Source organism: Bombina bombina, chromosome 6, assembly GCF_027579735.1.
Source record: "Bombina bombina isolate aBomBom1 chromosome 6, aBomBom1.pri, whole genome shotgun sequence".
In the NCBI taxonomy this organism is placed as follows: Eukaryota; Metazoa; Chordata; class Amphibia; order Anura; family Bombinatoridae; genus Bombina; species Bombina bombina.
Window position 1 is genome coordinate 513,196,150 of NC_069504.1, and position 27,899 is coordinate 513,224,048.

The window sequence follows — 27,899 nt, forward strand, 5'->3', positions numbered from 1 at the left end:
GGTATTTGCTTATACACACCATTCATTATTATTATGCTGGGGACACCGGTATCTATACTAAAATTATGCTCTTAACAAGTTATATCCTTTTGCATGAACTGCTAAGTTTTAAATGTTCTAAAAGCTTTACATTCTTTAAACCGCTTGCATACAACCCTGCTATCCTTGCATCTAAGCCTGTTTTGCTTTACATTTGAAAGGCACATGTTGTCTAAAACTCAACATTATATTGAAAGGGTCTGGCCCAAAGTCAAAGTCACTGACTGACGTCCTCTAACATTTCGTATCTGGGGACACCCAGTACTTTATGTTTTTTGTTAGTTTGTATTTGCATCCTTTGAGAATGTATGTATGTATTTTTTCTGTTTATTAAATTAGTATATTCTATATGTATCTCTCTTTGTTATTTACATTAACTATTGTTCAGTTCAGCACAGACAGGACTGGCTCTTTTGACTCCCACTTTTCACCTATATTCTTGTATATATATATTGGTGTTTTGTTAAAAACACAACTTCTAAACAGCCTGTTCTTATAATACACAGATCTAATGTGTTAGTCTTCAAAAAGAGGAAATGTCTGTTGAAATGTAATTTTGTGGGGGAGAGTGTGGCACTCTGTGTATTAAAAGGGTATTAAACTCGAGGGGACTTCCGGGCGGTGGCCATCTTAATAGTCGCATTGAGCTTCAGCTCCTTAAGCTCTCTCAAAAATTAATTAGGGTTTTAAATCGTGACGCGGCTTCATAGCCCTCAGTACCGGACTTCTAATTTTGAGGCCTTCCCCTATACCTGAAGCCTCAACACGTCCCCAAACTAGCTGTGTCTTGAGTGCACAGCTCTTTATCTAAGAGGACTAGACAGGTGCAGTAAATTGAGGTTAAACATAAAGTACCCCTATGCTGTCTCCTACATGCAAAAACACTCACTAAAAATGGAGGATGTCTTTCTTATCACGCAACTGAAAGCAATGCTACAGGAGCATGTCCAGAGAATGGAGGAAAGAATGCTGGCGATCCTCTCCCCTTCTCCACACCAATCGGATAAGATATTGCCAGCCAGTATACAAGAGACCGAAACATTGGGCTCTGACTTGAAAGGCTCGGTGACTGATACAGATGATTACCCAACTGCACGGGAAGAAGTTACCTCTCTGGAGATTAGTGGCGGGGAGTTACAGCACACGGAGTCAGCGGACACCCCTGAGAAGCTTAACTCCAACCACCTGACTAGCAAAACAAGTGAGGGAATTGTGCCTAATATTGCCGCGATTCAGCTCTATAAGATCTCTTACCCTGAAGATGGAGTCAGCCGATTATCTCACTCAGGAGCGGCTTTGAAATTCTCCCTGATCATTAGCGCAACACAGGTCTCGCCTAAGGACTATGCACGCAAGGGACCTCTCGTTCAAAATTCACCCTAAACCCAGGAAGCGATACAGTCGCAAAAAGAATCCACCTCAGCGATCTTGATGCTCCCCCAAAGTCTCCCACTATATGGAACTGCCGCTACTTCCCTGGGAACCCGGCGATCAACCCAGCATATCAGGGACTGTCCCTCAATAAGAACTGGTGTGGGGTAAATCTGAGACTCACTTTAAAAGACTCGTATGCATTCCATTTATCTTTTCAAAACCGTACCTCTGCACAACACTAGTCTGTGTTTATAGGATGTGTAACAGCCTGCTTAGTTTAGATGTATTTACTACAAGGCAAGTCTAACAGTTTATTTTTATTTTAGGACATCACTGTTTATCCTCTCATCACTAACTTCTACATCTGCTTATCCTAAAGTAATACTTAGGTTTGCATAATACGGTTTATTCCATTTGTACATATCTAGCTTAATTTAAGAACAAATGCATAAATGTTTACTCAAGTTCTTATTTACAGTTCTTTATGCGTACAACGTTTATGTGATCACAGACCCATTTATTGCTTTATGTATCTTTGTAAGTTCAGCACTTAATCAATTTAGTTCATTATTGGTACATGGAGATCTATGATTTAATATTAGCATGTACTGCTAAGTTAATTATTGCTATGTGTGATCTTGCTTTGCTACATCACTTAAACATACATTTTTAGAATGACAGCTGCCATGACAGAACAGAGTGTATCTTCTATGGTAGGATGTTAGAAAACCCTAGACGTCTATGTATTTTAAAAAGTGCTTTTTTGGCCACATAATGTGGAATAATCATTTCATTTACCTCTTATGATACCTCTTGAAGACATCTCTCCATATTAACTTTTTGTTTGTTTGTTATTATTGACAAATTAATTACTGCATTGCCCATAGTTCTTGTGCTGCTATTTTAGCCTCTTACCAGCAGGTGGTGATTGCTATGTTCTCAGCCACAGTAACTAATTGTTACCATGGAAACGCCTCAGTGGTTCAGTAATCCTGAAGCAAGCACTGAAGGCAGTTAAGAAACATAGCATCAGAGTAAAGCAGAGTTATTTATCTGTTTCAGGTAGGCAGAATAGCATCCAAATATAACAGTTATTGGGAAATGTTATTAGAGTTATTTAAATATGAAATAATATTGTATGGAATGGAGTTTATTAAGACAGACCTCTGCAGATCAGTTGCTTTAACAGGCCTTGTATAATGTGTATTGTAAACTAAAGTAACTGTATTAAAGGGACAGTCTAGTCAAAATTAAAGGGACACTCAGGTTTTCTTACATTTTCATGATTCAGATACAGCATGTAATTTTAAAGAAATTTCCAATTTACTTCCATTAAAAAAAATGTGTCTTTTATATTTACACTTTTTTAAATCACCAGCTCCTACTGAGCATGTGCAAGAACTAAGACTATACGTATATGCATTTGTGATTGGCTGATTGCTATAACATGGTACAGGGGGAGTGGAAATATACATAACTTTGAAATGTGTTAGAAAATAATCTACTACTCATTTGAAATTCAGAGTAAATGCTATTGTATTGTCTTGTTATCTTACATTTGTTGATTATGCAAATCTATTGTGTTTACTGGTCCTTTAAATTTTCATGATTCAGATAGGGCATGCCATTTTTAACAACTTTCCAATTGACTTTTATCATTAAATTTGCTTTGTTCCCTTTGTGGTATTTTTGAAAAGCTAATCCTAGGCAGGCTCAAACTGATTTATAAACCGTTGAAAACCGCCTCCTAGCTCAGAGCATTTTGAAAGTTTTTCACAGTTAGACTGTACTAGTTCATGTGTGTCATATAGATAACATTGTGCTCACTCCCGTGGAGTAATTTAGGAGTCTGCACTGGTTTGCTAAACTGTATGTCTGTCAAAAGCACTGAGATAAGGGGGCAGTCTGCAGAGGCTTAGATACAAGGTAATCACAGAGGTAAAACATATATTAATATAACTGTGCTGGTTATGCAAAACTGGGGGATGGGTAATAAAGGGATTATCTATCTTTTTAAACAATAACAATTCTGGTGTAGACTGTCCCTTTAACGTCTGTATAGTTTATTTGCTCCATTAGCATGGATGGCGACAGGTTAACAAAATAAAGGCAGATCAAAATATGTTTTGTTTGTGAGGAAGTTATGCAGAATATTATTATTATGCTGTATGCTTCAATAGTGTATTATGCTGAATAGTGTATTATGCTGAATAGACTTTAATTTAAGATATGTTTGCACCAATTGTTTATAGAAAAGAGAATGTATAATAATAATTTATAGTATAATGTTATGTATAGTCAGTGGTTCAGTAATCCTGAAGCAAGCACTGAAGGCAGTTAAGAAACATAGCACCAGAGTAAAGCAGAGTTATTTATCTGTTTCAGATGAAAATCACAAAATAAATGTTTTGCACCAGAACAAGCTCCACCTCTTTATTCTAAAATTGCAACATATGTAAATTCAACATACCGTTTACTTGTGGTCCACTCCCTGGAACTTTTTGTCTGTCTGTAAAAAGCTCACGTCTATGCATAATCTCCGTCAGACCACCCACTCCCTTAGTGTTCTGGCTCTCACTGAAACCTGTCACACCCCCTCAAATACAGCCTCCTTTACTGCAAATGTAGGTCTTTTATTTTAGCCACTCTCCTAGGTCTAGAAACAGACAATGAGGTATTTTAGAATCCTCTTGCTGCACATTTCAACAAATACACCCCATCTTTTCCCATACATTGTTTTACTTTGAAACACACATTATTACATTTCTTCTCTGTATTCTATAGTTATTTATCACTCTCTTGCTCTTAAACTCAGTTTCTTGAGCACTTTGCTGCATGGCTACCCTATTCCACTCAGAAAAAACAAACTGTAAAATCCTGATCACAAATCACATACACCTAGATTACGAGTTTTGCGTTAGAGGCTGTGCGGTGCTAACGAGCAGTTTATGCTCACCGCTCACTTACAGACAGAGCTGGTATTACAGGTTTTTACAAACCAGACAAGAAGTGAGTGTTGAGCAAAATTTTGCTCATTACCGCACTCCAATACCAGCGCTGCTTACGTTAGCGGTGAGCTGGTGTAACGTGCTCGTGTACAATTTCCCCATAGGAATCAACGGGGAGAGCCGGCTGAAAAAAGTCTAACACCTGAAAAAAGGTAGTGTAAAACTCCTTAACGCAGCCCCATTGATTCCTATGGGGAAATACAATTTATGTCTACACCTAACACCCTAACATGAACCCTGAGTCAAACACCCCTAATCTTACACTTATTAACCCCTAATCTGCCACCCCCAACATCGCCAACACCTACATTATATTTATTAGCCCCTAATCTGCCGCCCCCAATGTCGCTGCCACCTACCTACACTTATTAACCCCTAATCTGCTGTCCCCAACGTCCCCGCCACTATAATAAACATATTTACCCCTAAACTGCTGCACTCCCGCCTCGCAAACATTAGTTAAATATTATTAACTCCTAATCTGCCGGCCCTAACATCGCCGACACCTACTTACATTTATTAACCACTAATCTGCTGCCCCCAATGTCGCTGCCACTATACAAAAGTTATTAACCCCTAAACCTAAGTCTAACCCTAAACCTAACACCACCTAACTTAAATATAATTAAAAGAAATCTAAATAAAAATTCATATCATTAACTAAATTATTCTTATTTAAAACTAATTACTTACCTAAAAAATAAACACTAAGCTAGCTACAATATAACTAATAGTTACATTGTAGCTAGCTTAGGGTTTATTTTTATTTTACAGGCAAGTTTGTATTAATTTTAACTAGGTAGAATAGTTATTAAATAGTTATTAACTATTTAATAACTACCTAGATAAAATAAATACAAATTTACCTGTAAAAGAAAACCTAACCTAAATTACAATTACACCTAACACTATACTACACTATAATTAAATTATTTCCATAAATTAAATACAATTAAATACAATTAAAATAAATTATCTAAAGTACAAAAAACCAATAAATTACACAAAATAAAAAACAAATTACAAGATTTTTAAACTAATTACACCTAATATAATCCCCCTAACAAAATAAAAAAGCCCCCCAAAAATAAAAAGCCCTACCCTACACAAAATTACAAATAGCCATTAAAAGGGCCTTTTGCGGGGCATTGCCCCAAAGTAATCAGCTCTTTTACCTGTAAAAAAAATTACAAATCCCCCCAACATTAAAACCCACCACCCACACCCAACCCTACTCTAAAACCCACCCAATACCCCCATTTAAAAAACCTAACACTAACCTTTGAAGATCACCTTACCGGGAGAAGTCTTTATCCAACCATGCCAAATTCCTCAACAAAGCCGGGCGAAGTCTTCATCCAAGCCGGGTGAAGTGTTCCTCCAGACGGGCAGAAGTCTTCATCCAGACGGCATCTTCTATCTTCATCCATCCGGCGCAGAGCGGGTCAATCTTCAAGACATCCGACGCGGAGCATCCTCTTCATCCAACGGCTCTTCTGGAATGAAGGTTCCTTTAAATGACGTCATACAAGATGGCGTCCCTTAGATTCCGATTGGCTGATAGAATTCTATCAGCCAATCGGAATTAAGGTAGAAAAAATCCTATTGGCTGCTGCAATCAGCCAATAGGATTGAGCTGGCATTCTAATGACTGTTCCAATCAGCCAATAGAATGCAAGCTCAATCCTATTGGCTGATTGCATCAGCCAATAGGATTTTTTCTACCTTAATTCTGATTGGCTAATAGAATTCTATCAGCCAATAGGAATTGAAGGGACGCCATCTTGGAATGACATCATTTAAAGAAACCTTCATTCCAGAAGAACCGTTGGATGAAGAGGATGCTCCCCGTCAGATGTCTTGAAGATGGACCCGCTCTGCACCGGATGGATGAAGATAGAAGATGCCGTCTGGATGAAGACTTCTGCCCGTCTGGAGGGCCACTTCGCACGGCTTAGATGAAGACTTCTCCCGACTTCGTTGAGGACTTCGGCCCGATTGGATGAAGACTTCTCCCGGTAAGGTGATCTTCAAGGGGTTAGTGTTAGGTTTTTTTAAGGGGGTATTGGGTGGGTTTTAGAGTAGGGTTGGTTGTGTGGGTGGTGGGTTTTAATGTAAATTTTTTTACGGGTAAAAGAGCTGATTACTCTGGGGCAATTCCCCGCAAAAGGCCCTTTTAAGGGCTATTTGTAATTTAGTGTAGGGTAGGGCTTTTTTTATTTTGGGGGGGCTTTTTTATTTTCGTTAGGGGGATTAGATTAGGTGTAATTAGTTTAAAAATCTTGTAATTTGTTTATTATTTTCTATAATTTAGTGTTTGTTTGTTTTTTAACTTTAGCTAATTTTATTTAATTGTATTTAATTTAGGTAAGTCATTTAATTATAGTGTAGTGTTAGGTGTTATTGTAACTTAGGTTAGGTTTTATTTTACAGGTACTTTTGTATTTATTTTAACTAGGTAGTTATTAAATAATTAATAACTGGGGGAGCGGAGCTAGCTCATAAGGAGAAAAGATGTGTGATAGAAGAGCTCCGGCTACATGAGCACTTTTAGATAGCCTAAAGATAGGATAAAGAAGCAAATTTTCTAAAGCAAAAAATGAAGTGACCAGTGCCAGATGAATAATACTACACACTCCAACTAGAATATAGGAATCTCTCAACAAGCCTATAAAAATTCTACATAAAAACAAAAAGTATTAGGGAGTGCTCAAAGGAGCTTAAGAGTATCTAGAAACAAATATCAGTATCAATATCGTTCAAAGTATAAAGTATTAACTTGTATCTCACAAGCGCAGAAAATAAACCACAAAAGAAGATACAAATATGATCTAAAAACTTCTACAATCAAAAGTGTAAATAAAATATAATAAAGATCAATGAAGGTGCCGGTTACAATAAAAGACACATTTATTCAAAATTCAATAGTATATATGAGCAATACAAGTGTAATTAAAAAACTTTCACAATGTGCAAAAAATGTACAATTTTATTACATGAAATTTCATCTAGGTCGACCTAGAACAATAAATGAATTTACAATATAAAAAAATATATATAAAAAAACAATGGTAGAGACACAATGTTAAAAATTACAGTCCCTGCTAAGCTAAACCGAAATATTAATGACTGGAATAAACTATATCGTCTCAGGAAAATAGGTGTTGATGCTCACTAAACGTCCTAAAAGTATTTAAAGCATAAAGCTTAAACAACGTCAGTATACAGTCAATGACAACCACAGGTAAGCAGTATGGACCCTGGCTGAATGTATTAGAGGCCGTAGGTATAAAACGAGCAGTCTGTTAGTAGAATCAGCGTATAACCAGTGAAGGTCCCACAAGTCTCTATGCGAATGTGCAGGAACTCTAGTGCTGACGTCCGGAGTCTTTTAACAGGTGCCACTGTACTCCTATGGATGAAGAGTTCTTTTAATGTAATATCAGGACTAAATATTTCATAAGTATATCCGTACTCACATATCAGTATAAGAGAGTCGGCGTCTAGTATCCAATGCGCCGATCGTGCCATGTACATCCCACAAGATGAACCTCTCAGGTGTAGAACGGAAGTACTTAGAATAATGTTAAGCTGGATTCGGCTAGAAACCCAGTGAATAACAGCAGCTTTATTTTACGGGTTAGAATTGTCAATACAAAACTAAACATCCAAGACCCACCTGAATGGTCAACACTGCTGTTTCACCGTTAAGGGTTATTTCGCCCTTAACGGTGAAACAGTAGTGTTGACCATTCAGGTTTTTTAATTACACTTGTATTGCTCATATATACTATTGAATTTTGAATAAATGTGTCTTTTATTGTAACCAGCACCTTCATTGATCTTTATTATATTTTATTTACACTTTTGATTGTAGAAGTTTTTAGATCATATTTGTATCTTCTTTTGAGGGTTTTTTTCTGCGCTTGTGAAATAAAAGTTAATACTTTATACTTCGAATGATATTGATACTGATATTTGTAAAGAAGCAAATTTGCCACATAACAGCTATTGTCAGATTCTCTTGGACATTTAGCTGACTTCTGGCACTTTTTATCAACATCTTTTGTATTTGTTTGGGGCTGAGAAGCTCTGATCCGACCTGGCCTCTAGCTAACTAACAGGAACAGCGGGAGTAGCAATCACCCTCCCTCCTGCATTTCTATCTGGAGAGACCCAAGCTATTGTCTACCGGAGCGGAGTGTCCAGTACTGGAGCCCAGTATCCGCAGACACCACTGAAGTCACGGACGTCAGACACACAAGTCCCATCTGCTCAGTAAGTCCTCATGGACGACAAGCACTAGCGCAACTTACTGCTCTGATTGCATCGGCTAGTCGCATCTCTGCAGTGCTTTAGTCCCGGAGTGCTGTACACATACCAAGCAGATAAGGAGGACCCGGCTGAGAGGAGAACAGAGGAGGATTTCCTGCATATTCCGGAAGGCCTCTGGCGCGAATCGCCATCTTGTAATAGTAAGTGTGACGCACCAACACAGGAGTACTACCATTTACAGTGGCCCCACTGCATCAGCTCCACTTGTGCTGTAAAAGACTCATATAGGAAGCTACTCATGTGGCCATTACCTAAGGGGCCTTAGCTTATTTGAGGAGTACAACTGAAGTAGCTAATCGCTATATTGCAACAGCATCCAGGCAGTTTTGAAATAGATAGAGGCTGACAAGTGATAAAATACATATAGCAAAGGCACACTTACAACAATGATAGTGCTACTTGCATACAATTACAAATTGGTAAGGGAACCAAAAAAGAAAAGGGTTTTACTAGCACTCATTCCTAATTAGTAATTTTTATTAAGTTTATGTTAAAACAAGGACCACCTTGGTAAAGTACCCAAACATAAAACTGAACACCTAGCCCCCCTGTTTCCTGGCCGATAGCAGCTCCCTCGGCTTCAGGTGTCAGGGACTAGGGACAGCGTTAAAACCAACAAATAGTGCACCTAAAGTGTGCTTACTAAGAGCACAAACGCGTTTCGGCTGTATAATTCAGCCTTTTTCAATGTGATATGTCAAGCCGAGGCCCCGGTGCCACCCTCTTAAGTAGTGCTTGTTGTAGGTTTTCCAACCAATCCCATTCCTTTCTCGTGAGACGCCCTATTAACAGCCAATGAGAGTCTGTGTGCGGTAGGCGTGAGAACCGGCTATGGACTGATTGGATTAACCGTATGAATTTCAACACCAATGATTCATGAATTTCAGAGAGCGAATTACTTAAACTTTATGTTATAAACCCTGTATCATCCAATATTTCAAAGAAATAAACATAAACATATAGAGAGACACTGTATTGGATCATTAATATAATTTATGTGTGATCAGGTCGCCTGACTTTTCGGCGATTTTATTATATCTTCGTGCTAAGTGTAAAGATTATACATCCGTGTTATTTATTGCACTGTGTAATGTAATAACACTCGTCATCATATGTCTCCTACATATCACAATTAAATTGTTTATGATATGTTTCATTGGAATCTACATTAAGAGTAATTCAGCAGCTCAAAAAATTATTCATTTTTTGCAGTGGGGTACTATGTATTATTAAATTCTCTTATAAATGACATATACACATTCTATATATTTACCATCTGATTTAGGACTTCTACATCAAATCTCCAAAAATGATGTGGATCATTATGTTGCATTAGTATGAAAATACATATGCACTGAGTATGAGGAGCATGATGTGTAGTATATTATATGTGGTATATAGTCAACGATAGTTATATACATAACAGACAATTATTATTGTCTGAATACCCATTGCATATACAGTGATGTTAGAAATTATTTAAAACTGCACTACGGGCGGCACTTAGGATTTAGAATATATTACATTGTATTTAAATTCAAAATTGGCAAGAATAGATGGCTACAGGGATAAGACACTTGTGTGCATCCGATCTCTGTAAGTCATCATGATTACCCATCTTTGAGTGTGGTTCCCTAGTATTTACAACCATAAAGGTTTGCTTATCAGGGAATATACAATGAAGAAATTTCACAGAGATTCACTATGTAAGAGATTTATTTCTTCGATTAAAGGAATACCCAATAATTGTTCGTTTCATTCATTCCATGTGGCGTGACTGAATTTAATTTGAATATCCAGCCTGTTTCTTTTTGTAACAGAATATTCTCGGTGTTCCCACCTCTGATCCCTGGCTTAACTCTTTCAATGCCCCAACATTTGAAAGATGTAGTTTTGCCTGCGTGGTGTGATAAAAAGTGTCTAGCCACACTGGTTATTTTTTTACCTTCTTTCTGATCTTTCTGGGCATTACGTATGTTACATAGATGTTCTGTTATTCTTGTACTTAATTTACGAGTTGTCATGCCTGTGTATATCAAATTACACGAGCATGATAAACAGTAGATGACATTATCACTCTGACAGTTAATGTGTGTTTTAATTTTCCATTTTTTTTAAAACTCTGTCAGTGATAAATTCCTTTTTACTCATAAATTGACAGGTTTTACAATGACCACAGGGTGTGGAGCCTTGATAGATTGTTTTTTTATTCCTATTTCTGTCAAAGTGACTTTGTGATAAATTATCATTGAGGTTCCTGGCACGCCTAAAAGTAAAAGATGGTTTCTCAGGTAATAATCCTTTCAATCTATCATCGCTTCTAAGGATGTGCCAGTGTTTTCTCACTATTGTATTTACATGTTCACTTTGATTGCTGTAAGTTGAAATAAATCTCATAGTGTTCTGCTCTGATACACATTTTTTGTTTTTCGGTATGAGAAGATCTGACCTGTTTTTTGTGAGGGCTTTTTGATAAGCCTTAGCTAACAGTTTTTTGGAGTAGCCGCGTTGAAGGAGTCTGTCACGTAGTTCTAATGCTGACTTTTTAAAGGAATTTATGTCAGTGCAGTTTCTCCTTATTCTAAGGTATTCGCCATATGGGAGGCTATTTATTGTAGACGGATGGTGTTTGCTTTAAGCATGTAAAATATTGTTGGTCGCAGTTGCTTTACTATAAGTGTCTGTCACCAGTTTATCATTGCTCTTAGAAATTGTTAGGTCCAAGAATTCAACTTTGTTATAGCTTGCGCTATGTGTCAAATATAATCCAAATGGATTAGTGTTCAATATTTTAATGAATTCTTCCCAAATTTCTAATGGGTCTTCCCATATAAGCAGAATATCATCTATATACCTGGACCAGTGGGAGATGAATTTGGTATACTGGTTCATATGGTCATTGAACACTATCATCTCTTCCCACCAGTCCAGGTATATATTGGCATATGTTGGCGCGCAAGATGTGCCCATAGCGGTGCCACAAACTTGTAAAAAGAACTTATCATCAAACACAAAGTAGTTATGTGTAAGCACAAATTTTAGCAGTTTGATGATAAATTCTTTGGTGGCTAGATCCATGTCATTGTCTTTCTCTAAGAAATGGGCTACAGCTTTGATGCCCCAGTCAGTTTTAATGCTCGTATACAGAGACTCTACATCACATGTTATCAAGATAGATTGTTCTGTTACGGTGATATTTTGCATCTTGTTTAAAATGTGCATTGTGTCTCTGGTATGTGACGGTAGGGCATCTACAATTTTTCTTAATCTTGCGTCAACATATCTGCTGGCTCTTTCTGTAAGTTAGCCTAGTCCTGACACTATGGGTCTCCCAGGAGGACAGGAAAGGTTTTTATGGATTTTAGGCAGCAAATACATAGTGGCTACTTTAGGATTAGTAACTGTTAGATATTTATACTCTTTTTGGTCAATGATCTTATCTTTGAAAGCTGTGTTAATAAGTTTATTATATAGTTCAAGAAAATTCTCTGTTGGATTCCCTAAGAGTTTCTTATAATTGGTGTCATTGGACAGTTGTTTCATGGCTTCTGAAATGTACATTTTATTTGGCCATATCACTATGTTTCCCCCCTTATCGCTATTTTTGATTTGGACATCTGTCCATTGTGTAATTTCCCTCATAGCTTCAGTTTCTGTTTTAGTCATATTTCTAGGACATCTCACATCTTCATTCAAAGATATAATGTCCTGGCAGACTAAGTTTAAAAATGTGACTGCTTGGGGTGATATAGTGCTTGGGGGAACAAACTGTGACTTAGTTTTTAAAATGTCACGCCATTCTTCATTACTCGATAACATTTCACTAGTTATCGTATCATTATCTTCAAGTAATGCTATCAAATCATTAAGGGCTGCTCTGTCTGCAGTATCAATATTGGACAGACTGTCATTTTCATTACTATTAGAGAAATATTTCTTGAGTAACACCTTTCTAACAAAAAGATGTGTATCTTTGATTGCCTCGAACTTGTCAATATGGTTGAAGGGTACAAAAGATAGGCCTTTCTTAAGCGCTGATATATGTGCAGGGTTTAGTGTTTTATCAGAAAGATTTATGATATTTAGATTGTCATCTCTATCTATACCATCTACTTCTGTTTGCGTGGTTGGTTCTTGTAATGTTGTTGTCTCTGATTGAACCGAACTTGTCTTCTTGTTTGGGGATGTCTTACCTCGCCCTCTCCGGATTTTATGTCTAAAGGGATTTGTTTGATATTTATGTGTGGTTTAGATTTTTTTGCTGTTGTTGTTTGTTTTGTTGCACTGTTACTAAGTATTGATCTGGTAGTAGTTTCATTATCTGATGTTTCTGCATCTCCAGATTCATACTCTATATCTGTACATTTCAAGTCAGAGATTAAATTGGTACTCTTTCCAGGAATATACTTTCCCTTGGGAGTAATCATTTAAATCCCTGTCAATCTTTTTTTCTTTCTTCTCAGATACAAACTTAGCAAATCTTTCCACATCAGTTTTAATCTTGTTGTATGATCTCTGAAAATCATCCCTTGTTTCATATGTTTTAAGACTGTCACATAACATTGATTTCTAGTGTTACTGAATTCAATTTATCTGTTTCATGTTCTATGAGGTAACTAATCAATTTTAAGGAACAGTCATTTAGGGCTTGTTCCCATTTGGTCATAAGTTCTGGTTTCAAATTGTAAAAAGAAGGAAACATTTTTAGACGTAGGCCCCTGGGTATTATGCTGTTCTTTTGGTAAAAGTCATACATACCCAGGTTCCATTGGCCTTTCCTGGAAAAAGAGTACCAATTTAATCTCTGACTCAGAATGTACAGATATAGAGTATGAATCTGGAGATGCAGAAACATCAGATAATGAAACTACTACCAGATCAATACTTAGTAACAGTGCAACAAAACAAACAACAACAGCAAAAAAATCTAAACCACACATAAATATCAAACAAATCCCTTTAGACATAAAATCCGGAGAGGGCGAGGTAAGACATCCCCAAACAAGAAGACAAGTTCGGTTCAATCAGAGACAACAACATTACAAGAACCAACCACGCAAACAGAAGTAGATGGTATAGATAGAGATGACAATCTAAATATCATAAATCTTTCTGATAAAACACTAAACCCTGCACACATATCAGCGCTTAAGAAAGGCCTATCTTTTGTACCCTCCAACCATATTGACAAGTTTGAGGCAATCAAAGATACACATCTTTTTGTTAGAAAGGTGTTACTCAAGAAATATTTCTCTAATAGTAATGAAAATGACAGTCTGTCCAATATTGATACTGCAGACAGAGCAGCCCTTAATGATTTGATAGCATTACTTGAAGATAATGATACGATAACTAGTGAAATGTTATCGAGTAATGAAGAATGGCGTGACATTTTAAAAACTAAGTCACAGTTTGTTCCCCCAAGCACTATATCACCCCAAGCAGTCACATTTTTAAACTTAGTCTGCCAGGACATTATATCTTTGAATGAAGATGTGAGATGTCCTAGAAATATGACTAAAACAGAAACTGAAGCTATGAGGGAAATTACACAATGGACAGATGTCCAAATCAAAAATAGCGATAAGGGGGGAAACATAGTGATATGGCCAAATAAAATGTACATTTCAGAAGCCATGAAACAACTGTCCAATGACGCCAATTATAAGAAACTCTTAGGGAATCCAACAGAGAATTTTCTTGAACTATATAATAAACTTATTAACACAGCTTTCAAAGATAAGATCATTGACCAAAAAGAGTATAAATATCTAACAGTTACTAATCCTAAAGTAGCCACTATGTATTTGCTGCCTAAAATCCATAAAAACCTTTCCTGTCCTCCTGGGAGACCCATAGTGTCAGGACTAGGCTCACTTACAGAAAGAGCCAGCAGATATGTTGACGCAAGATTAAGAAAAATTGTAGATGCCCTACCGTCACATACCAGAGACACAATGCACATTTTAAACAAGATGCAAAATATCACCGTAACAGAACAATCTATCTTGATAACATGTGATGTAGAGTCTCTGTATACGAGCATTAAAACTGACTGGGGCATCAAAGCTGTAGCCCATTTCTTAGAGAAAGACAATGACATGGATCTAGCCACCAAAGAATTTATAATCAAACTGCTAAAATTTGTGCTTACACATAACTACTTTGTGTTTGATGATAAGTTCTTTTTACAAGTTTGTGGCACCGCTATGGGCACATCTTGCGCGCCAACATATGCCAATATATACCTGGGCTGGTGGGAAGAGATGATAGTGTTCAATGACCATATGAACCAGTATACCAAATTCATCTCCCACTGGTCCAGGTATATAGATGATATTCTGCTTATATGGGAATGCCCATTAGAAATTTGGGAAGAATTCATTAAAATATTGAACACTAATCCATTTGGATTATATTTGACACATAGCGCAAGCTATAACAAAGTTGAATTCTTAGACCTAACAATTTCTAAGAACAATGATAAACTGGTGACAGACACTTATAGAAAAGCAACTGCGACCAACAATATTTTACATGCTCAAAGCAAACACCATCCGTCTACAATAAATAGCCTCCCATATGGCGAATACCTTAGAATAAGGAGAAACTGCACTGACATAAATTCCTTTAAAAAGTCAGCATTAGAACTACGTGACAGACTCCTTCAACGCGGCTACTCCAAAAAACGGTTAGCTAAGGCTTATCAAAAAGCCCTCACAAAAAACAGGTCAGATCTTCTCATACCGAAAAACAAAAAATGTGTATCAGAGCAGAACACTATGAGATTTATTTCAACTTACAGCAATCAAAGTGAACATGTAAATACAATAGTGAGAAAACACTGGCACATCCTTAGAAGCGATGATAGATTGAAAGGATTATTACCTGAGAAACCATCTTTTACTTTTAGGCGTGCCAGGAACCTCAATGATAATTTATCACAAAGTCACTTTGACAGAAATAGGAATAAAAAAACAATCTATCAAGGCTCCACACCCTGTGGTCATTGTAAAACCTGTCAATTTATGAGTAAAAAGGAATTTATCACTGACAGATTTTTAAAAAAATTAAAAAAAATGGAAAATTAAAACACACATTAACTGTCAGAGTGATAATGTCATCTACTGTTTATCATGCTCGTGTAATTTGATATACACAGGCATGACAACTCGTAAATTAAGTACAAGAATAACAGAACATCTATGTAACATACGTAATGCCCAGAAAGATCAGAAAGAAGGTAAAAAAATAACCAGTGTGGCTAGACACTTTTTATCACACCACGCAGGCAAAACTACATCTTTCAAATGTTGGGGCATTGAAAGAGTTAAGCCAGGGATCAGAGGTGGGAACACCGAGAATATTCTGTTACAAAAAGAAACAGGCTGGATATTCAAATTAAATTCAGTCACGCCACATGGAATGAATGAAGCGAACAATTATTGGGTATTCCTTTAATCGAAGAAATAAATCTCTTACATAGTGAATCTCTGTGAAATTTCTTCATTGTATATTCCCTGATAAGCAAACCTTTATGGTTGTAAATACTAGGGAACCACACTCAAAGATGGGTAATCATGATGACTTACAGAGATCGGATGCACACAAGTGTCTTATCCCTGTAGCCATCTATTCTTGCCAATTTTGAATTTAAATACAATGTAATATATTCTAAATCCTAAGTGCCGCCCGTAGTGCAGTTTTAAATAATTTCTAACATCACTGTATATGCAATGGGTATTCAGACAATAATAATTGTCTGTTATGTATATAACTATCGTTGACTATATACCACATATAATATACTACACATCATGCTCTTCATACTCAGTGCATATGTATTTTCATACTAATGCAACATAATGATCCACATCATTTTTGGAGATTTGATGTAGAAGTCCTAAATCAGATGGTAAATATATAGAATGTGTATATGTCATTTATAAGAGAATTTAATAATACATAGTACCCCACTGCAAAAAATGAATAATTTTTTGAGCTGCTGAATTACTCTTAATGTAGATTCCAATGAAACATATCATAAACAATTTAATTGTGATATGTAGGAGACATATGATGACGAGTGTTATTACATTACACAGTGCAATAAATAACACGGATGTATAATCTTTACACTTAGCACGAAGATATAATAAAATCGCCGAAAAGTCAACCGACCTGATCACACATAAATTATATTAATGATCCAATACAGTGTCTCTCTATATGTTTATGTTTATTTCTTTGAAATATTGGATGATACAGGGTTTATAACATAAAGTTTAAGTAATTCGCTCTCTGAAATTCATGAATCATTGGTGTTGAAATTCATACGGTTAATCCAATCAGTCCATAGCCGGTTCTCACGCCTACCGCACACAGACTCTCATTGGCTGTTAATAGGGCGTCTCACGAGAAAGGAATGGGATTGGTTGGAAAACCTACAACAAGCACTACTTAAGAGGGTGGCACCGGGGCCTCGGCTTGACATATCACATTGAAAAAGGCTGAATTATACAGCCGAAACGCGTTTGTGCTCTTAGTAAGCACACTTTAGGTGCACTATTTGTTGGTTTTAACGCTGTCCCTAGTCCCTGACACCTGAAGCCGAGGGAGCTGCTATCGGCCAGGAAACAGGGGGGCTAGGTGTTCAGTTTTATGTTTGGGTACTTTACCAAGGTGGTCCTTGTTTTAACATAAACTTAATAAAAATTAATAATTTTTAAATAACTACTAATTAGGAATGAGTGCTAGTAAAACCCTTTTCTTTTTTGGTTCCCTTACCAATTTGTAATTGTATGTTTAATATTAGGGTTAGCACCGGAAGTACTATTCTATTATTCCTAACTTACTATATCTAGTGCCAGTTTCTCTATTTCTTTGTTATCAACAGTGCTACTTGCATAACATAGCGCTCCTACTCCCTAATTCACATAATTTGCTACACCACAGCTATCCTAACAGGAGTGGGCCCTACCTTAAGTCTTTCCCAAATATTTTGGGCAATCTGGTTCAAAGGGGAAGGAAAGAGGAAGGGGAAGAGGAGGAAGGGAGAAAAAGAAAAAAAAGAGGGGAGAGGAAGATAAAAGAAAAAACTGCCCCTGGACCCAAAGGAGAAAGTCTTGGTGCATACCCATTTCCTGGAGGGAGTACTGATTATCTTTCTACAGTGCAAAGGAGCAGTATCTGCTTAATCTAAATGGCAGCTTAACATATATCTTTGTAAAGATATTACTTGAATTATTGAAATTTTGGTACAATACATAGATCTTCCATAGCACCCACTCACTTATTCCCTGAGGATCCTGACTTTCCTCATATTCTGGGTTTTATATGGTTGGAGTTGTGACTTTAGATGACTCAATCAGCACATATAGAAAAATCACCAAAATGATGGTTTAGACTTCACAGCGAGGGAGGGGAACCCCCCCCCCAAATATCCACTGTCTACGAGACCTCCTCTCTAATATATAAGACTGTTAATAACTTATCAATTAAGTAAAGGATATACAGATCTTTATTAACACAATTTTTTTTACCTATACATTTGCCACTCTGAAAAGATGGCGCACTCGCAGAGAAAGAAGCTTAAACATCAAGAAGGCCCTAAACGAACTGTAGCTGATCATTTTCACAACAAGCTCCAGATGGATAGAGACTTCTCCGATGAGGAGTCTCGAGATTCCCCTATTCCTATTAAGACAACTGGATCTTTGGGCCTGCAAGATACTGCTCATCCCCACACGAATGGTGCGGTTATCGAGCTCATTAATTCACTCTCTGCTAAAATGGACTCACATTATGCCTCTTTAAGGCAAGACATCAGATCTTCAGTAGCTTATCTCAAAAGAGATATCGCCTCGTTAGGTGAGAGAATGGAAAGCATGAAGACCTGTCTACGGATCATTCTAACTTGTTGGCCTACTCGCAGTCTCTTGCGGAACAGATTGCAGATGTTGAAACTAAACTGGCAGACCTCGAAGATAGATCAAGGAGAAATAATCTTCGCCTAAGAGGTATTCCAGAGTCTGTCAGAAACAAGGATCTCCCTGATTATCTCTTTAAAGTCTTGTTGGGGTCCTTTCAGGGCCCAGATGCTACGATTGACAGGGCGCATAGAGCTCTGCATCCTAAGAATGCCTCTGCTGAACAGCCCCGCAATGTTATTATTTGCTTCCACTACTTCTCCTTCAAGGAAAAATTGCTGAGGGCGTCATTCTTAAACAAGACTCTCCCTGAACCACATCAAACAGTGCAGTTGTTTCAAGACCTGTCAGTCCATACTTTAGCAAAGAGAAGAAGTTTTCAGCCAATCATACAGTGTCTTTGAAAACAGGAGATAAAGTACAGATGGGGGTTCCCTGTGAAGCTTTTTTTTCAACACAATGGTCAGAACTATACCATCTCAACCTTAAAACAAGGAATGGACTTATTGGAAAAGCTGCATATCCTGCAATCTTCAACAGCTATCTCACAGAAACGTACACATTTTCAACCCCTAAATGTGACTGCACAAGAATGGAGTCCTGCTTCTGAACGTCCCTCAGATTCGTTAAGAAGAAAGGACCCTCCCAGACAACAGATCAGATGAGTGAATTGTTTTCTCATTGTTTATATAATTACACCTGTTACTTTTCATTTGTTTCCCTTCCACACTTATTTGCAGGTTCAGTGGCGCTGAAAATATGTGCTCTAGGTCTTAGATATGGACTATAGACATGAATATATGGACTAATTGAAACATTTCATCATTAGGACTCTTATGAAACAATAGGGATTAATACTCATTAAGGTAGACTCCCTCACTAGGTTTTGGTTATGAGTCTATCCCGCTATTTGGTCATTTTGTATATCAGAGAGCCTTAACATGTTCCATTATTTTCAGCTGCTCAACTAATGTTAAATGTAATTTAAGGTTTTAGTTCATAGCTCAGTTTGTGTTAGAAATTTCCTAAGTTCAATTTTAGTTTATATAAAATTCCATGCGAATAGGATGGAGTCATACAATATGGATGACAGTATGTATAGTTATGCTGACTACTCAAGATTATTATTGCTGAGCTTGTACTGTTTGATACCTTTCAATGAAACGGTCAGCCACTAACTTACACTAATTAGAATTTCAACTGCTTAATTTGTCTTATCTAATACTTTTGCTTGACATTGCTGCTGATACACTTACTCAGGTATCTGAAATCTGTATTAACCTTTTATTTACCTTAGTCCTGACTACTACTAAGATTACAAGTAACTCAGCAATGTCCAACATCGCATCTATATATGTTTCTACTAGCAACTTTCTCGTAGACACACCCATTCTCATACATATTTGGGGGGGTAGTACACTTGCCTCTATCTCCTGGTATCTTTCTTATCTTGTCCCTTCTCTGTTCCACTTATACCCTTGTGTGTGCTTAGTGCTTCACCAAATCAACTAAGAGCTACTGCTTCCTACTTACTAACAGATTTTACTTTCACGTATCGCAAAATTATAGATGCTCAAGCCCGCCCTCCCTTCCCCCTTTTTCCTTTTATTAGTAAGCACTGGGCAATTCTCTGCAATTTAACCTGGACACCTCTCACCTCTCAGTATGGGCTGGTACTGCAGACATCCCCATTTCAGTCTTCCTACTCCTCACTGGCTGAGTGTTGAGGTTGCCTGCGGCCGGGGCGTCCTATCATACATTTAAGGAGGAAGGATATATGCTAGTTATCTTATTTGACACATGAGTAGGTTATACTTATTACATTATTCTCTAATAAAGTTTTTCACCCTGCTTGCTTCTTTCCCTTGTCAATTTTCAAGGGACGCTATTGACTCTACCTTTATTTTGGAAGCACAAATTCTTGCCTTTTAAACCCACTCACAGGTTATATACTCTAACCCTAATCTCTACCTATTGGTATGCAAATAGCTATGTGTGTATTATTTTGTCACCTTTGTACTATATCAGTATACACTAAATTGCTATCTCTATCACATAAGGCTCTTAGCTCATATTATTACATTTATATCCTTCTAATAATGCCCCCCCCATATTGTTTAATTAACATAAGATACATTGTTACATTAGAACCTTGACACCTCTTTTTCTCTCTCTTTTAGACTACTACTGAGCGGTGTTTACCCGCTGAAGTTAGTTAAACTGGGGTACCCTATTATAAGAGATAAAGACAGTGGTTTTAGATCTTAACTATCTCTTTTATCATTTCTCTCCTTGAGGGGCTCCCAAAAGTTTAAGATGAGGGTGTCAAAAACTTATAGACTATTTTGTGTATTTGAACAATATTATTGTGGTTCTGTATCTATGTTATTTTTCTATGATTATCATTTCTATATTTCTGTTGCCTATAACAATTGGTTAAATTTTTGAACCATTGCATTAACCATTGTTCATAAGCTTATAAAGAAGAAAATGAGATTCTCAAAGACTTTAATACTCAACAGTTTTAAATATGCAAATATATATGGACTTAAATTTCTGCCTACCAAATTCAGATACGGATGTCAACACCATATTGAATAAGGTAGATTGGTTATTGCAGCTGGATTGTATTGAATTTTTCTATGTTGTATCTAACTCAAGAATCTCAATAAAAGAAAAAAAAATAGTTAATAACTATTTTAATAACTATTCTACCTAGTTAAAATAAATACAAACTTGCCTGTAAAATAAAAATAAACCCTAAGATAGCTACAATGTAACTATTAGTTATATTGTAGCTATCTTATGGTTTATTTTATAGGTAAGTATTTAGTTTTAAATAGGAATAATTTAGTTAATTATAGTAATTTTTAGTTAGATTTCTTTTAATTATATTTAAGTTAGTGGGTGTTAGGGTTAGGGTTAGACTTAGATTTAGGGGTTAATAACTTTAGTATAGTGACGGCGATGTTGGGGCGGCAGATTAGGGGTTAATAAATGTAGGAAGGTGTCGGCGATGTTAGGGATGCCAGATTAGGGGTTAATAATATTTAACTAATGTTTGCGAGGCGGGAGTGCGGGGGTTTAGGGGTTAATATATTTATTATAGTGGCGGCGATGTCCAGTTCGGCAGATTAGGGGTTAAAAATTTTTTTTGTGTTTGCTATGCGGGAGGGCCTCGGTTTAGGGGTTAATAGGTAGTTTATGGGTGTTAGTGTACTTTTTAGCACTTTAGTTAAGAGTTTTATGCGTTGTAGTGTAAAACTCTTAACTACTGACTTTAAAATGTGGTACCAGTGTTGACAGGAGAGGGTCTACCGCTCACTTTTTGGCAGACTCGTAATACCGGCGCTATGCAAGTACCATTGAAAAAAGAGGATACGCAATTTACGTAAGTGTATATGTGGTATTTCCAAGTCTGGCTGGTGAGCCTGTACCTTGAAGACTCGCAATACCAGCGGGCATTAAAAAGCAGCGTTAGGACCTCTTAACGCTGCTTTTTTAACCTAACGCATAACTCGTAATCTAGCCGATAGTGTGTCCATTTGTTGCTGAAATTTAATGCAAAACTCGTGGTTGGATGGAATGGGATCAGCAAGGCTGTTGCTGTCCATGCATCATAGCTCCAATTTTCCAGCTCTCTGTTGACAATACAGATCGGGAGCAAAAAAATTGCCAATAAATGGGATTGGAAAGATTGCAATCAAACCCATATTTATTAAATGAAAAGGATAAACGATATTTAAAATGTGTAGTAATTTTTCACCATTTCATGCATAAGACAAGCAGAGACAAAATCTCTAAATAAAAAATATGAGGTAGATTTTAAAACAACATAAAACTTAAGATGGGCAGTTCAGCTGAATTTGATAATGTCTGTATGTTGTAAAATCTGAAAAACAAATAATTAGCATTGCTAAATAAATACCAAAGATCCAGATTACAATCATGTTGTTATTAGCTTTTACTTAACTTGCAATTACTGGCATCCTTAGAAGTAATTCAACAGACTCACAAGCCATTAAAATCCTACTGCTTAAAACAATACAGACAGCCCCTTAAAATGCATTTAATTGTGTCTGCCAATAGCTTGTATGGGAACCTCAAAATCCATTTACTGGCTGTATTACCAACCGGTCACAATTGAATGCAGAGTGTTTATAAATAATCAGCAACTTCTTCGCCTTTATCCCCACTTAAAACTAAATTTAAGGAACATTAAACACAAACTGCAAGCTGCATGTAAAAACATCTTAAAAGGAACATAATAGTCAAAATGGACAGGAGCACATTTTAGTTTCAAACAAAACCTAAAATGTATTCTTTTGTGATGCAGATAGAGCATACATTTAAAAAGAAATAAAACAATTTCAATGTATTTCTGTTAGCAAATGTACTACTTTCTCTTAACATCCATTGTTAAAGAGCATACCTAGGTAAGTAGCATGCATGTCTCTGAAGCACTATATGACAACATTTTGCAAGAATGATTTTAACAATGTTATACATTGTGAAAACACTGCTGCTAACTAATGCTCAAAAATGTAAAATGTTTAGACACATTATTGCAAAACTTCTGACATATAGGGCTTGATGATTAAAAGCTCTCTGGGCTGGTGAGATTACTAAAGAATGCTCGCCAGTCCTTCTATTTCCCTGGTGGAATGATCTAAAGCCACTTTTTACCCTGAAAACAGGGTGTCTCACTAAGGGGCGTATACTGCATTTGCATATGAAATGAGAACAATAAAATTCAAATTTGAAACATCATACAAAACAAATATTTGAACCATTCACATAAAAAAAAAAATAATTAAGGAAAATTGCATTGTTAAAGGGACATTCCGGACAAAATTTAAAATGCTTCTAGTAAAAGTTATTACTAGTTTAGTGTTAACATTTTTCTCTGAACATAGTAAGATATGCATAGTAAGATATTCTCAGTGCACCAGCATTTTAAATACTGCAGCTGCTCAGAGCTCCAGTGGAGCTTGTATCATGTCAGCAATTAACAAATTGAGTCATTACCAAATGGTACAAGCACCTTAGGCTCTCTGAGCAAGTGCTGTGTTAAAATGCTGGTGAACAGTGCATACTTAAATACACGTTTAAAACAGCTATAGCTTTTATTAGAAGCATTTTTGCTAATACAGGTATATTATAAAAATGCTTCTGTTCAATACCAAAATGCATTCACTTGGTTTCCAATTTTAACTGGAATGTCCCTATAAGGTGCATCAAAAATCGTAACAAAATTCTTCATACAAAATTGTATTTTAACAAAAAAGTAAAATTTGTATGTAATTTACACAGGAATAAATCAAATTAAACATGCACAAATCGTAAATCGTAATTTTAGTACACTGGATTTACAAAAATCACACAGGAATTTGTACAAAATGCAAAGTGTAATTGTTGTTTTTTTCGTAAAATGGCCTGAACATTGGCATTCCCTGGGTGTATATGAAAATGTCTCTCTAATCCCAGCATAAATCTATAAAGATTTTCGCACTGCATAACTCACAGTTTCTTTTCACCAACTAAATGGTGGCAAGCTTTTCTCAATACAAACACTTATTTACTTAACCCCAATAGAAAAATAAATGCATACTAAAATATAGGCGAATGTAAGTTGCTCTATGCAGAAAGCAGCATAATGTGAGTTATATTGGCTGCAGGATTTTAATTTTAAAGTGCTCCCCCTGCTCCCTGCTAACGTCGCACTAAGGAGCGAAGTGTCCCTATCCAGCGAGCTTTATTACTTTTAATAGGAGCCATCTCGCCACTCGCAGGGACTGCCCCTTTTTTACGATCATTCCACCAAGGGCAGCCCTGTGAGAGTCGGCGAGAAAAAGTAGGTTTGAGCTGGCACAGTTTATATCATCGAGCCCATAGGGCTCCAGACAAGCGCACACTACCTACCTAGGTATGCTCCTCAACAAAGTATACCATGAGAATTAAGTAAATTTGAAAATATTAGTAAATTGGAAAGTCTAAAATTGTATGCTCAATCTGAATTATGAAAACTTGGGGTTTTAAGTCCCCTTTAAAAAAACATTTTTTGAAATATACTTGTATTAGTAAAAATGCTTCTAGTAAAAGTTATCATTTACATATGCTGCAACTGCCCCTTGCAGCAGCATTAAAATACCTCACCTGCTCAGAGAGCCAGTGGATGCCTGTATAGAGTCTGTTTGCTTTATACAAGTAATCTCTAGGAGCAGGTATGGGGGCATTTTATTATGCAGTGTATGCTGCAGTTTACGCGCAAGCCCTTAGGCTCGCCGGAAACCAGAGTTAAGAAACAGCGGTCCTAAGACTCCTGCTCCTTAAATTGTCCGCCACCTCTGAGGCGGCGGACAGCAATCATCCCGATCCTATCCTATCGGGATGATTGAAATCCCCTGCTAGAGGCTGATTGGCTGTTCATGTGCAGGGGGTCTAATTGCACAAGCATTTCGCTAGAAATGTATGTGCAATGATAAATGCCGACAGTGTATACTGTCTGCATTTATCGATGTGGGACGGACATGATCGGCTACAGCGTATCATGTTCTGGCCGCACATTCATAAATTGACCCCATGGTGTTTGCATGCTCTTTCGAGGTGGCAAGCACAGCATATGTCACTGAAACAGTGGTAGCTTTGACTAGAAGTATTTTGTCTAATGCAAGTTTATTGCAGACATAATTTTATTTAGAAATAAATTGTGCTCATGCATATTTCAATTTTGAATATTATGTCACTTACAATAACTGAAAAACATTTTCCAATGAATAATGCAGCTTTGTATTGTCAGATGAGTAAATTGTTATGCTTTAGCTTTTCATTGATTTCCTTGTCTGCGCAAACAAATGGACCCTTGCTAACTAATCACAATCCTGTAAATGTAAAGAGTTGAATTGATGTGTAATATTGTCAAAATATGTGCAGTAGAAAATAGCAAGGGGGAATTATTTTTGTCTTGCCTTCCCTTAAGGTGGTTTAGCACTGATTTCTTCAATTAGAAGCTATTCATTTTTATTTTATTTTTTATAAACACATACTCAAATTCATTTTATGGGGTCAATTTATCAATATCTGTCTGACATGATACTCTGTAGCGTATCATGTCCAACAAACATCGCTGAATGCCAACAGCATACGCTGTCTGCATTTAACATTGCACAAGCAGTTCACCAGAAGTGCTTGTGCAATGCCGCCCCCTGCAGATTTGCAGCCAATCGGCCACTAGCAGAGGGTGTCAATCAGCCCGTTCGTATAGGATCAGGCGGTTTGCAGACCACAGCCTCAAAGGCAGCGGACCAGTTATGGAGCTGCGGTTTCCGGCAACACTTATTTCTTGTAGTTTTTTTAATTTATATTTTTATTTTTGTGTATTTACCTACATGGAAGCAAATACAATAAGGGAAAATTAAAAATATCACAATGTACCATAGGTGCTTTTTCCAAACTGAATTCACTATTTGAAATTAAATTGTAAAAATATAAACAAAGCAAAAGTAAAAAAACAAGCTATTTTGCTATAATAACCATGGGGTTTCTGAAAGTTGTCACAATTTTACATTTGAAATTCAGAGAATGATATTGGTGGAACCTTTGAAAATTGAGTGCTTAGTCCTACCAAGAAATGTCTGCTTGTATCATACCCAGAATATCCCCACTATTCTGCAATTACATAGATTTCAAAAAATGTATATTCAAAAGCTCTGTTTTGAAAGTTACACTTAGGTTTTACATTTTCTATATACTTAGAATATTCAGTAGAAAGCTAAAAATATTTAGCCCTTTAAAAATAAACTGAGCATTTATATGATGGTCCATCTGTTAATAATAGCTATTGAAGGTTATGTAACATCAGAAAACAATCTCTGAATCAGCAGGTGGCTGTCTATATCAATACAAAATCCATCCCAGACACCCATTGCTAAAAGCACCAATTAAGTAGCCTTTTTATTCACATTATTCTTCACTTATGTATAACAAAGAGTTTTCTGGGCTCTGACAAAAAGCAACAGATGGTTGCTATTTAAATAGATCATTTCTTTTTTTTTTTTTATTGTTTTTTTTTTTATTAATCAAGAATCAACTAGTTCTCTTACTTCAACATTTTATAATGTCTCAAAATTTGTATTTTAGTCATTGTGATAAAAAAACAGCAGATCTACAATTGACAAGAAACAAAAGTTTTAAATAAAAGGCTGGACTGGAACCAAACATAGGTCAGGGTATTTTAAGGACGAGCAGCCCACTACTCTCTCCCCCTTTTTTATTTAACCATATCCCAAAACTGACAAGTATAATGTACTAGTCTGAATTACAAAAACATTTCAAACATTCTGTCACTTTTTTTTAATTGGTTGTCATTAAATTGTAAAAATGTGAGGTGTAATAAAAAGGAAAATAAGTTATTGAAGTCAAAATCTAAAAAAAGAATGACTGCTTATTGTCAATGCTCATCAACATGTATAGTTACAGTCTCACAAAATAACAGGCACCTGAGCACTTATCACCACACGCAAGCAGCACTATCAGTGAGAATTAACCCACACAGACAGGCACCCCTTTGCACACACAAACGCACCCCAGTCTTCCACAATCACACAAAACAGGGATGCACAGACATCAATATGTGCAATGAAGATGAGTTGTTTCTCTGTGACTGTTTTTCCACTTTTTTTTCTCTATTGACTGGGGGCATGCAATATTCTAACTTTGGCTTTTAGAGGTCGTCAGGTTAGCACGCACTCAAAAACATTTTACTTTCAACTCATAATACGAGTACAACTGGACGAGCGCAAAAACTTACTTCTATTGCAGTTAACGCTTGAGAAAAAGCGTTAAATAGTGCTCCACTTGTAATCTGGCCCTATATATATATATACAGTATATATATATATATATATATATATAAACATATAGATAGATAGATAGATAGATAGATAGATAGATAAATATAGATATAGATATACAGTATCTCACAAAAGTGAGTACACCCCTCACATTTTTATATCTTTTCATGTGACAACACTGAAGAAATTACACTTTACATACGTATACGCGCCCCTGTGTGCCTCAGCGTTGATAAATCTAGCCCTTAGTGTGCATTTTTGAAATCTGAAAGTAGATTACCTTTTGCTATACATAAAATAATCCATTAAAAAAAAAAAATTGTGTATATTTCTTAAAAATGCTCCTCACGCCAATAAAAGAC